This window comes from Panthera pardus, unplaced genomic scaffold, assembly GCF_024362965.1.
Source record: "Panthera pardus isolate Hobbes unplaced genomic scaffold, ASM2436296v1 HiC_scaffold_15, whole genome shotgun sequence".
NCBI lineage: Eukaryota > Metazoa > Chordata > Mammalia > Carnivora > Felidae > Panthera > Panthera pardus.
The window spans coordinates 74,107,713-74,120,891 of record NW_026526710.1 but is presented as its reverse complement, the minus strand read 5'-3'; the positions used below and the strand labels follow the sequence as shown (position 1 = coordinate 74,120,891).

The 13,179-nt window shown below is 42.2% G+C and overlaps 1 long non-coding RNA gene across 1 annotated transcript in view; it reads left to right on the top strand.

The window, feature by feature from the left end:
• LOC128777093 (uncharacterized) overlaps positions 1-8,502 on the top strand; it is a 43,304-nt gene extending 34,802 nt beyond the window's left edge. The window contains exons 2-3 of the long non-coding RNA XR_008422296.1: positions 2,915-3,097; positions 8,399-8,502. This is a non-coding gene — a long non-coding RNA (uncharacterized LOC128777093). The remainder of the gene's footprint in view (positions 1-2,914; positions 3,098-8,398) is intronic.
• Positions 8,503-13,179: the final 4,677 nt, after the last annotated feature.

Genomic DNA, 13,179 nt, shown 5'->3' with positions numbered 1-13,179 from the left:
CATCCATACCCCCAAATGAGGGAGTCTCGGGATCTTCCAAGTTGGTGAACCCCTCCATGTGCCAGGGGGATGGTGTGCCCCAACTCCAGGGAGACAGAGGCTCCTGTGCTCAGGGCTCCTCTGGACCTCACCCTCTGGACCTCTTCATCTGGCTGTTTATTTGTACCCTTTATAATAAACTGTAGTAGTAAGTATAGCATTTTCCTAGATTCTGGGAGTTGTTCCAGGTAACCATCAAAACCGAAAGGGGGGCATGGGAACCCTAGAATTTATAGCCAAGTCAGAAGGAAGTGCGAGCAGCCTGGGCATTCCATTTGCACTGGCATTTGAAGCGAGAGTGGTCTTATACTAACTACTCCGGGTAGTTAGCATCTGCTAGATACCCGGTCAGTGCTGGAGAATCAGGGACTCTGAGAGCCTCCGGTGACCATTTCTGATAAGTTTTGCAACCAAACCCACCCGTGTCTCTTGTTTTCAAACCATTACCCAAGAGGGGTGGCTGGGACAAAGTTTCTCAGGTGCTAGGCTGCTGCAAAGCAGGCACGTGTGTGTCTCTTCCCAGTTTCCAGTGTGTGTGTGCAATGACACCGATGGGGAGGGTCAGCTCTCTCCTCTGGACAGCTGTTACCAGATAGGCATCTTAGGGTGAGAAATCAGTGGCCTAAATGAGCAACCGGGAGCCAAGGGTCGACAAAATAAGGACGTGGGCTATAAGCCAAGGGCTTCCTTGAAGGGCAAAAGGGGAAGCTGCGTGTAAGACACCTCATAGGTACCCTACTTAGTATGACAGCCTTGCAGATTATGTTCAAGGCACTGGCTGACCCAGACTGAAAATATCTCCCTTGTTCTCCAGGATTTTCTCCTTCGCTACAATTCTTTCGGAAAGTGGGTAGGGTAGAACAAATGTAAATAAACACATAAATAAATATATGTCATCTTCATTATCTTGTGGCATCACTAGGATGAATCTCATTTTCAGGAACTTCCATGCCCCTCGGGAATCATGTGTCTACCCCTGTGGTTCATGTTCTCAATTTTGAAAAGCTTTTCCACGAACCATTTTCTTCTAGTGCTGGGCCTATGAAGCGAAATTAATTTACTTGCCTCCTTTCTGTGGTGTCAGCTCAGCCCTGTTAAGTTGGATGCTAGAGGACATGTGTTATAACGCTCCATGAGAACGAAAAAATGTTTTCCAGCTTGTAAATTGCTTTTTGTTTATTTAATTTTGTCTTTCACGGACTATATATTCAGCATATGCCTCTGGGGTCTTTTATACATTAACAATTCAAAAACCACTGACCTATGATCATATTAAAACTCCCATTTTATCTCCAGTTTAACCATAATAGAATCCTCTTACATGAGTTGGGCAGAAGCCTTGTGAATAGATAATCTTGCCTCTAAAATGCTAGGGCTTTATGAAGTAAGTAGGGATTATAAATTCAAATTGTGCGCCATTTTATTATTGTAGATTCTGTCATTATCCTGCAATTACAAAGCATTGCAGATTTTATTGGTTGATCCATTTAGCTATCTCCTGATCAGTTCAGTTGTTGCGTTTCGTTTTGTTTTGGTCGCTGTGACTGACCCTGCTAACAGGAGAAAATGAGTGCGGTTCACAGTGATTCCTTGCAGGTGACAGATGAGAACTGGGCATCTCAGTGATTCAAAATCAAGAGACCGTTTTCACAATAACCTGTGTGGGTTGTCATCACGTAAGCATTTTGACCTTTTAAAAAGTAGCTTAAGCCTGGGACTTCTGAAGGCTGGGCTGAAATTTGTTTCTCCAGCTAAACTTGGTCCTTACTAATCATTGGGGCTAGTCCCTTTACCTGTTTCTGAGTGGAAAAGTGTTTGTTTAAAACCACAATTACACTGACTGTCTGCCAGGTTTTGATTATCCAGACAAGTCATAATGTCATCTTAATGACAGCTTGGTCTGAATTTTATTATTCAGTTTTATTGAGAGTTATGGGGGCAAAAGGGAGAGAAGTCTAAAGCTGCTGCTCTCCATGGCCATTCAGTCAACCTTTTGTGTGGCTGTTTATCTGATTTGATTTTTGCACCATTATTTGGATTACCATGTAGTTAAGCCAGCCGGGTCATTACAACTGCTAACAGAATCAACTACGTAATAGCGTATTTCCTTGACCGTGTTAGGACAAATGAGGTGACACTGTAAGATTGTGTAACTAGTTTATTAAATGCAACGATCTCAGTGGATACAAACAGGACGTGGCGCCATTTCTTTTTCCTTTCATGGCTTTGCCAGATCTCTGCTCCGTGATCCATGATGGCCCAGTGGACACATCTCATTGCTTAGGAGTGGCTTTCAGTTATAAGAATAATCTCACTTAAGTAGCTATGACTCATTTTCAAGGGTTAAAGTGTCTCTTCTCGTCGAAATCAAAACTTCAGTCTCCCATTCAGTCCAGAGCTTCTTCCTCCCGGACTCTCAGCCTCACCCTCTGGGCTCAGAGACCCAGCAGGGAAGGATGGGTCTTCTTCCTCGTTTCTTTGCCCTCCTAGTGTCTTTTTTTTTTTTTTTTAATGTTTATTTATTTTTGAGAGAGGCAGAGACAGAGACAGAATGTGAGTGGGTTAGGGGCAGAGAGAGAGAGGGAGACACAGAATCTGAAGCAGGCTCCAGGCTCCGAGCTGTCGGCACAGAGCCCGACGTGGGGCTCGAACTCACGAGCTGTGAGATCATGAACTGAGCCGAAGTCGGACGCTCAACCAACTGAGCCACCCAGGCGCTCCATCTCCCAGTGTTTTCTTGAGGACAACCCAGCCTCTCTGGTGGGGGTTGAGGCGGGGGTGGCTTTCAGTACCGTCCCATCTCTGGCCTGGAGTGGAAGGAAGCTTTCCCTCTTTCATTTGGTAACTTTCTCTAATTACTCTTTCTTATTTCTAGTCTTTCTTAAATAGGCGGCAGATGGACTTATGACAACAAGAAAGGTCCCATCAAGCATCTGTTTACAGACACATACATCACAGCACACGTGGATTCCAGCATAGAAACCTCACCTCACATGATTAGAGAGATCTTTAAACAGCAACATTGTTCCTAGAAGCTCTTCAGTTTACTAGGAAAGAGGTGACTGTAGAAAGCGGGTGTTGAGAAGAATAGCCCGTATGGATCTCTGGATGCTGTTATTTTGCCTTCTAGGGCCCAGAGGATCTGGGTGTTTTCTTTGCTGATCTCCCTTGTGCATATGATCAGGTGACATTGGTGTCTGCACTGATAGGGGTGGCTTCTACTTCTCACGGACAGAATCAGGGCCACCTGTCTCCTTTTGGTACCACCTCTTGGGTAGTGGGTGGTCCAAATAATATGGAGAAGAGTCCTGAGTTTGTGCTGTCTCTGCTTTAATTTGTGTACATTTTCCTTTAACTACTCTGCTGGGAACATTAAATCAATGTGGATGATTTTTGAAGAATGTAATCTAGAAAATTCAATTATTTAGCGCCTGGAAGGGTTTCAAAGATTAAAATGCTGTGCAAAAATGTGTAAGCATTTATTATTAAAATTAAACAAATGTTTTCTCCATGCAATTAAATTGCATTGTCAAAATGGTGTGTTTGACTCCTCCAAACACATTTTGTGTTATTTTTATTTGGACTTTTTCTAATGCTCCCAGGCAGAATTAGAAACTTCTCTCCTCTGTTGCTCCCATAGCTTTGTCTTTATACCCCTATTTTAGCTGAGTTCAATTCAATTTGATTTTATTTAGTTTCAAATAACACTTATTAAGTGTAAACTAGGTACTAGTTACTGTTCTGGGCTCCAAGGAACAAAACGTTAAGTTGTACCTTTCATCAAACTACAAGAGTGTGTGTGTGTGTGTGTGTGTGTGTGTGTGTGTGTGTGTGTGTTTTAACTTTAATGTAGTTAGTTCCCGGGTAACAACAAAATTCAAAGGAGGCAGAGGGAAGGGAGCGAATGCCTATCAGCCTTCCAGGTGCTGACAGCTTCAAAGATGAATGATTTTGATTGCATTGAATTAACTATGAAAGCTTTCAGCAAAACTGAGTCCTTTCCCTTTTGGAAGGATTCATCTTTTTTTAAGTTTATTTTTGAGAGAGACAGAGAGAGAGAACACAAGTAAGGGAGGGGCAGAGGCAGAGGGGGACAGAGGATCTGAAGCAGGCTCCATGCTGACAGCAGAGAGCCCGATGCAGGGCTCCCACCCACGAACTGTGAGACCATGACCTGAGCCAAAGTCAGACACTTACCCAACTGAGCCATCCAGGCGCTCCTGGAAGGATTCAAATCACCGTGGATGGGGAGAGAAAGGACTTCTCCCACCTACCCCCATGGAAGAAGCACAACAGAGAAGGATGGTGGCAAAACTTTCCTTTCGTTAGTTTTGCCCTTGAAATTGGTGAATACAGTTCTGCAAATTGGAAATATTTCCTAGGTTTCCAGGTTGTTCAAGTTCCCAGCAACTGGGCCAGGCATGATGGCAACTTTCTTCCTAAAGTCAAGCAGTTTTCTTCATTTTCTCATATAACTCCGACTTGTTTACAGAGGGATGATCCTGAATATTCAGCTGATATTCAGAAAAAAATATTGGTAAGGAACAGCATTCATGGTTATAAAGTCATCGCAAAGATAAGAATTGCAACATCAGGATTTTGGCCTCGACCTTTGAGTATGAGCAGAGATTTTTTAAGAGGGAAGGACATCAACTAAACTAAACTAAGCCCCCCAAAATTGTGTATTAAAATTACAATACAAAAAGACAGGATAATAATCACAAACCATTTGCCTGTGTTAAAAAGCGCAGGATAAGGTCACCCACATTGTAGATACTTATTATTGAAAGTTCAGATTCTGAAAAGGATGAGAAAAACATTTTCTTGTTTTCTTCTCATCTATAAACCTGTGTCACAGCCTATTCAAAACTCCTCAGAAGCAGAAACACTTTTGAAACGACTTTTGTGAGGCCGCAAGTTTGATAGAACATGAGGTTAACTGAGTGTAAAAGACCAATAAAATAAATAAATGGTGAAATATAGGGGCAAAAGAAAATGAAGGGAAGGATCACAAAATGAATGGGGTAATTGCCTTTTTTATGTGCCCTGGAACAAATATGGAGGATGTGAATCTTCCTTCTTTGAGAACTTGAAAGAATCTATTAGTAAACTATCTGGTCCTGGAGCCTTATTAGGAAGTAGTTCTTTGACAGTCCTTGTTATTGCTTTACTAGTACATTATGGTATTTCTAGTTTCAATTTTGGAAATTTCCATTTTTTCAGAAAATTGCCAGATTTTGAAATTTATTAGCATGGACTTGAATATGGTATGAGAATTGCATATGCAAGTCTATGCTTATCGATTTAAAGTCCCCTCCATATTTGTTGTCGCATACTTCCCCTGTTCTAAATTTGTGTTGTTGTTTTTATTTTTTTCTTCATTTAACTTTTCAGATATGGACTACTTTGCTTATTTTTTCTCACACATAAAGTTCTCGAATTTGTTGACCGATCTCTAATTTTATTAATTTGGGCTTTTTCCCTCTATTATTTTCTTCCTTTTCTTTATTTTAGCTATCTTGTGATCTTCTTCTAGCTTCCACATTCAAATGACTAGATTTTCTTTTTTCAACCTTTCTCGAATAACAGTTAAAGCTTTTAAAACGTCAAACTTGTTTTGGGGCACGATTTTGGCTAAATACCTTAAGTTTTAATATGCGTGGTTCTAATTTCTGTTTTTTCTAAATACTTTGTATTTTTATGGTACCATAATAGAATGTGTATTAGATGTCAGATGGTGGAGTGGTTTTTGTTTAAACTTCTATTACTTTTTTATTGGTACTGATAACAGAGAATGTGACCTATAATATTTTTGCTATCTGGAATTTATTGACATTATGTTTTTTCTTCCTACATATTTAACTATTTGTGTGTGTGTATATATACATATATATATATATATATATATATATATATACACATACATGTACATGTCCACGTGTGTGTGTATTCCATGGATACATGTAAACTAGTATTCTTAAACAAATACAATTGTTAATTCAACCTTTCTATATACATTAGTCAAATACATAATTCTTTCCTAATTCTAGATTTCTTTCTTAACTCTACAGTATCTTCCTCATTGGTATATACATACATTTAGGTCTCTACCAGCCTTAGAGACTTTTTTCAATGCTGCTACTCCTTCGAGGTAGTGCTGGCTCTCACCTGCACTGCACTGATAAGTGTTTAGAAGAGTCGGGTACTGTATCCAAAATCTATAAAGAACTTATCCAACTCAGTACCCAAAAAACAAAATAAGTGAAGAAATGGGCAAAAGACATGAACAGACACTTTTCCAAAGAAGACATCCAGACGGCTAACAGGCACATGAAAAGATGCTCAACATCACTCATAATCAGGGAAATACAAATCAAAACCACAATGAGATACCACCTCACACCCATCAGAATGGCTAAAATTAACAACTCAGGCAACGACAGATGTTGGCGACGATGCGGAGAAAGGGGAACGCTTTTGTACTATTGGTGGGAATGCAAACTAGTGTAGCCACTCTGAAGAACAGTATGGAGGTTCCTCAAAAAGTTAGAAATAGAACTACCCTATGATCCAGCAATTGCACTACTAGGTATTTATCCAAAGCATACAAAGTGCTGATTTGAAGGGGCACATGCACCCCAATATTTATAGCAGCACTATCACCAATAGCCAAATAACGGATTGAGCCTAAATATACATTGACTGATGAGTGGATAAAGAAGATGTGGTATACACACACACACACACACACACACACACACACACACACACTGGAATATTACTCGACAATCAAAAAGAATGAAATCTTGCTATTTGCAGCAAAATGGATAGAAGTAGAATGTATCATGCTAAGCAAAGTAAGTCAGAGAAAGACAAACATCATATGATTTCATTCTTATGTGGAATTTAAGATACAAAATAGATGAACATAGGGAAAAGACTATAAAAACGGAGAGGGAGGCAAAATAAGAGACTCTGAAATCCAGAGAACAAACTGAGGGTTGCTGGAGGGGAGGTGAGTGGGGGATGGGCTAGATGGGTGATGGGCATTAAGGAGGGCACTTGTTGGGTTGAGCACAGGGTGTTATATGTAAGTGATGAATCACTAAATTCTACTCCTGAAACCATTATTAAGCTGTATATTGATTAACTTGGATTTAAGTAAAATAAAAATAAAATAAAACTATGTCAATAAAAAAATAAATTGAGAAGAGGTTAAATAAAGTACAGATCAGAATAACCAGATAAAATTTGAATTAAAAAAAGGAATCAAGGGGCGCCTGAGTGGCTCAGTCAGTTGGGCGTCCGACTTCAGCTCAGGTCATGATCTCGGGGTCCGTGAGTTCGAGCCCCGCGTCGGGCTCTGTGCTGACAGCTCAGAGCCTGGAGCCTGCTTTGGATTCTGTGTCTCCCTCTCTCTCTGCCCCTCCCCTGCTCATGCTCTATCTCTCTCTGTCTCAAAAATAAGTAAACATTAAAAATTTTTTTTAAAAATAAAAAAATTAAAAAAGGAGTCAGGTACTCTTACCAACTCCAGTACCTCACTACTCACTCCTTTTCTTTCTTTTTTTTCTTACAATTTTTTTAAATGTTTTATTTTATTTTTGAGAGACAGAGTGAGACAGCATAAGTGGGGGAGGAGCAGAGAGAGAGGGAGACACAGAATCCAAAGCAGGTTCCAGGCTCCAAGCTGTCAGCACAGAGCCCGACACGGGGCTCAAACCCACAAACTGTGAAATCCTGACCTGAGCCGAAGTCGGACGCGTAACCGACTGAGCCACCCAGGCGTCCCACCCCTCTTTTCTTTCTTAAAATGCAAACTGTTAAACCTTCCTGGAGGACACACCCTGAGGAAGGTGTAGAGGTGTGAGCAGATGAGATCTCTGATGTTGAAGAGCTTGTGCTGGATTTGAATTTCGAAACTCTCATCAAGATTCTCTGACTTGGCTCGGTAGAAGTCAGCGTCATCCCGAGGCTGGTTGGGAAGAGTGGAGAACAAAGGCAGAGTAATGGCTTCTCAGACCAGAGCTTCTATTACATCTTCCCTTCTTTTGCCTTTACCAGCAAAGAAAGAGTGGGAGGGCGGAACCTGGCACTTTGAGCATCTCTGGTGTTGAGCATGCCAGAGTGGAGAGCAAGATCAGTCTCCATGAAGCTGGAAGGTGGATACCACAGAAAGCTTTTTCTAGTGACCCAGAGAAGGAGAAAAAGAAGCTTGGCCGATTATTTGTAGCTGTCAGGTCCTCTATCCAAGGTGGGGGGTGCTGTGTCCTCTCCGCCTACTTATGGAGACACTGCTACCCTTTTTTATGGACTCTCAATCCCCTGCCTTGGCAGACAATTCTTATCTGTGTTACAGATAAAATTTTTCTGGGCACTACCTCACCCTTTCTCAGCCCCAGCTGACACCTTACAACCACGTGAAAGATCCAGAGCCAGAACCACCTCGCTCAGCCACTCCTGGATTCCTGATCCCCAGGAAGGGTGAGAGATAATACTTGATTTTGGGGGAAGCTTCTAAGTTTGGGGGCAATGTGTTACACAGCAATAGGTAACCGTTAGAGTGCACAAGAGCTTTACAAAGATGTGCAATGAGGGTTAAAAGAAAGAAAGAGGGTTCATGTCCCCATGGGAGGATAGTAAAAGCCTCCAAAGGAGGGGCATGGCATTTGGAACTGGTCTTGTAGAGAACTGAGCATGTATGTGCATATGGAGGAGAGAGAAGAAACATTTCAGGAGAAAGGACAAGGAGATAGAAAAGTGAAGGTCATGTTCAGGGCAAGAGACAATCTCCACGATCTGCAATCTATGGTGCAAATAAGGACTAGTGGGCGATGAGGCAGGTAAGGTGGGCTGACACAGTGAAACACCTGTGTGGATCCTTTTTCTTGCCTAAACCACTAAGGGCGGTCATTTGCCCCTCGCACCTCTTCTCTTTCTTTATGGAATTCCTTGGTGATCTCATTCACACCTAAGTTTTAACCAGTTTCTACCTGGTTTGCCTTAAAATCTAGCCCAGACCTAACCTGAATGATTCAGTCTCTCACCTCCAAATGCTTGCTGATCTTTTCCACCTGGATATGCCACCAGTATCCCAAATAGTTTTGGCTCCTAAATTCATCTTCCCCTCCAGCCATCCTCCGTAACTGACCACCTTAAACCTCAAGAATGGCACTGCTACTGGTTGTTTTCCCAGAGACCACTAAGTGGGGAAAGTTGTGGGAATCCAAAGGAGAAGTCTCTTGTGGAGCATTTCCAAGGATGCAATTTAATGCCATTGAATGGAAGTCTGTGGGACAATGCAGAGGAAGCAAGGTCTGTATCGCTACCCTTAGAGTTATCCATCCCCTTGCCCCAACACGTGTGCTACACTTGCCTGTTACCGTCTGTGGATGACTATTTGAGATCCCGTCACAAGCAGCCATTTTCCATTGATTCTAACCCTGAATGCAGCTGCGTGCATCGAATTCTGCACTTGGCGAGATGAGGTTCTTGGGAAGGACAGTCCCTTGGGCCGAAGACCTTGTCATGCCATTGGTATTTTTCTGCAGTTTGTCATTGGATCTCATCACCTCTGCCTCCCCTTCCCTCTCCAGAGGTTCTCAGCCTCGCTGCAGGTTGGAATCTCTGGGTAGCTTTCAGGAACTCCCTCACCTAGTCCGCACTGAAGACCGATTAAGTCAGAATATCTGGGGCTGGGGCCTAGACATCTTATTGTTTGGAAGTTTATCCTGTGCCTCTGATGTGTAGTCTGGTGGTACTGGTGGATGAGAAATAGCATTGCCTGGGGATCTGATGGTGACCTAGCCTTTAATTCCTGGGGAAATCATTCACACTTTCTGAGAATCAATTTGCAATTCTATAGAAGGTGATAATATTTGCCTAGCAGAATTATTGAAGGGGCAAACGAAATAGTGGTGTGAAAAGCCATGGTAACTGTAAAGAACTAGGTACTGTTATTACGATTGTCACACTCCTGCTGCTCCCAGTCTGATTCCAGCCCTGATCACCTTCACAGGCACTAGGACTCTCTAGCTGTGTCCGTTGCCTCCAGGATCTCTGCCTCCAATTCCTCCTGCACACCAGGGTCACATCAGCTTTTCTAAATTCCGCTCGTGCTCAAAGACTATCCTACTTTCCATTTCCCATCAAACCGATACATACTCACGTTGAAACCCAAATTACTTTTGTAACCTTATCTTCTATTTCCTAAAAGGGTTCATCTGCATCCAGATGTCTAGCCAGCCAACAAATGTCTTGAGTTTCTGCCATATGACAGTACTGAGCTACAGCTCTGGGGTAATGCAAAGATGAACCAGAGGTAAGTGAACCAAGAAGGTGACCATCCAGAAGCTCATATAAATGCTTCGTGTTAGTTAAATATAATTTCGGAAGAGCAGAGAATGCCTGAAATTCAATAAAAACAAAAAACAAACCACCTAATTCAAAAATGGGCGAAGGACTTGAACAGACACTTCTCCAACAAAGAAGACATACAAATGGCTAATAAGCACATGAAAAGATGTTCAACATCACTAATCATTAGAGAAATACAAATCAAAATTACAGTGAGATACTGCTTCACAACCACTGGACTGGCCACTGTAAAAAAGAGACACAGAAATATGTGTTGGCAAGGATGTGGAAAAATTGGACCCCTTGTGCACTATCGGTGGGAATGTAAAATGGTGCAACTACTGTGAAAAACACTATGGGTATTTCTCAAAAAATTAAAAAATAGGATTTCCAGATGATATAGCATTGCACTTCTAGGTATATATCAAAAGAATTGAAAGCAGGCACTTGACAGATACTTGAACACCCACATTTATAACAGCATTATTCACAATAGGAAAAAAGTGAAAACAACCCAAATGTCTATTTGATGAGTGGACAAATTAATGGTGGTATATCCATACAATGGAATATTACTGAGCCTCAAAAAGGGAGGAAACTGATACACGTTACAACGTGGATGAACCTTGGAGACATTAGACTCAGTGAAATAAGACTCAAAAGGACAAATGTTGTGTGATTCCACTTATATGAGGTACTGGAGAAATCATTTTCATAGAGACAGAAAGTAGATGGCCGTTGTCAGGGGCTGGGAGGAGGGGGGATGGGGAATTATTATTGTTTAATGGATACAGAGTTTCAGTTTGGGATGACGAAAAGTTCAGGAAATGGATAGTGGGGATGGTTGCACAACAGTGTGAATGTACTTAATGCCAATGTAACCATACATTTAAAAATGGCTACCATGGTAAATTTTATGTTATGTACGTTTTATCACAATAAGAAAAAAAATGCTGTTTCTCTCTGTTAGGCCTTTGAAACTCTGTGTGGCAGTCCATCTGACATAGTTTCTCATATAAAGACTGCTCTCCCAGCGGAAAATCAAAGCATACTTGAGGAAGTGGCATATTGGGACGATTTTGGTTATAGGTAGCAGAAAACAATGCAAAGTGTCTCCTACAGTAGGAGGATTGTTACCTCGTGGGATGATAAATATGGAGGGAGAACACTGCTAGGATTGCTTAGCGTGCAGACAAAGTGATGTCATCAGCCTTGTCCTTTACCCTCCTCTCACCTTTAGAATGTTCTCCATGAAGCTCCCCTTGTTACAAGACAGTTGCCCCATCCTGACATCATATGCAGAACAGGTAACATCCAGCAGCAAAAGAAAAAAGGGAACTACTTCTCCCTCCCAGAGTGCAGAACTCTTTCCTAGAAGCCTTCCAGCCAACTTCCTCTTGTGACTCATTACCCAGGACTGTGTCACGTACTCATCCCTAAACCAATTCCTGGCAAAAGAAAGGGCACTACCATGAGTGACCACGTGACTAGGCAGGATTGCCGAAGTCATGTGGGGTAGGGTGGATGCTGGTTATGCTACATGGAAAGAGAGCAAAGCAGAGTAACAGGTCACAGGCCACCACTGAATCTTGCGAGAAGTATGATCCTGGGCAACTTACATAAATATGTCTGAATCTCACTTTCCACAACTGAGGGTAACAATACCTACCCCAGCTGGGTGGGTGGGAGGAGTTAGTTAGGTGATGTTTGCAAAGTACCTAACAGAGTGATTATACACATTATTGTATTAAACATACTTCATTACTCACACAGTAAGTGCTTCATAAATGGTAGCCATCATTACTGTTCTTCTTCTCCCAAACAGGTAAATGAGCATTTGCTTGGCTATCATTTGTATTTATTCAGTTTTTAAAGAAGTAATTTTTTAAGTTTATTTATTTATTTTGAGAGAGAGAGAGAGAGTAGGGAGAGTAGGAGCAGGGGAGGTGTAGAGAGGGAGGGGAGAGAGAGAATTCCAAGCAGGTTCTGCGCTGTCAGCACTGAGCCCGATGCGGGGCTCAAACTTACGAACTGAGAGATCATGATCTGAGTGGAAATCAAGAGTCGGATGCTTATCCGACTGAGCCATCGGGCGCCCCTGCTTGGTTATCTTTTCTAGCTTACCCAGTGTCGGTAAGTACTCAGGAAATAAATGGCACCTGGATATCCCACCATGGGTGTGGACCCAATTCTACGTGAACAGGAGTCCTAAGGTACATTAGTTTGCTAGGGCTGCGGTAAGAAAGTGCCACAAACTAGGTGGATTAAACAACAGAAATTTGTCATCTCAGTTCTGGAGGCTAGAAGGCTGAGATCAAGGTCTTGACAGGGTTGGTTCCTTCGAAGAGCTGTGAAGAAGGGATCTGTTCCAGGCCTCTCTCCTTGGCTTATAGACGGCCATCTCCTGCCTGTTTTCACATCATCTTTCTTCTTACGTGTCTGTGTCCAAATTTCCCCTTCTTACACGGACACTGGTCATACTGGATTAGGGCCCACTTTAATGCTTTCTTTTAACTTACGACCTCTACGAAGACCCGTCTCCAAATATAGTCATGTTCTGGGGGTACTGGAGCTTAAGACTTCATACAAACTTTTTTTAAATGTTGATTTATTTTTGAGAGAAAGAGAGAGAGCGTGTGTGTGGACGTGTACAAGCGGGGGAGAGGCAGAGACAGAAGGGGACAGAAGATCCGAAGCAGGTTCCATGCTGACAGCAGAAAGCCCGATGCGGGGCTCGAACTCATGAACAATGAGATCATGATCTGAGCCGAAGTCAGACATTTA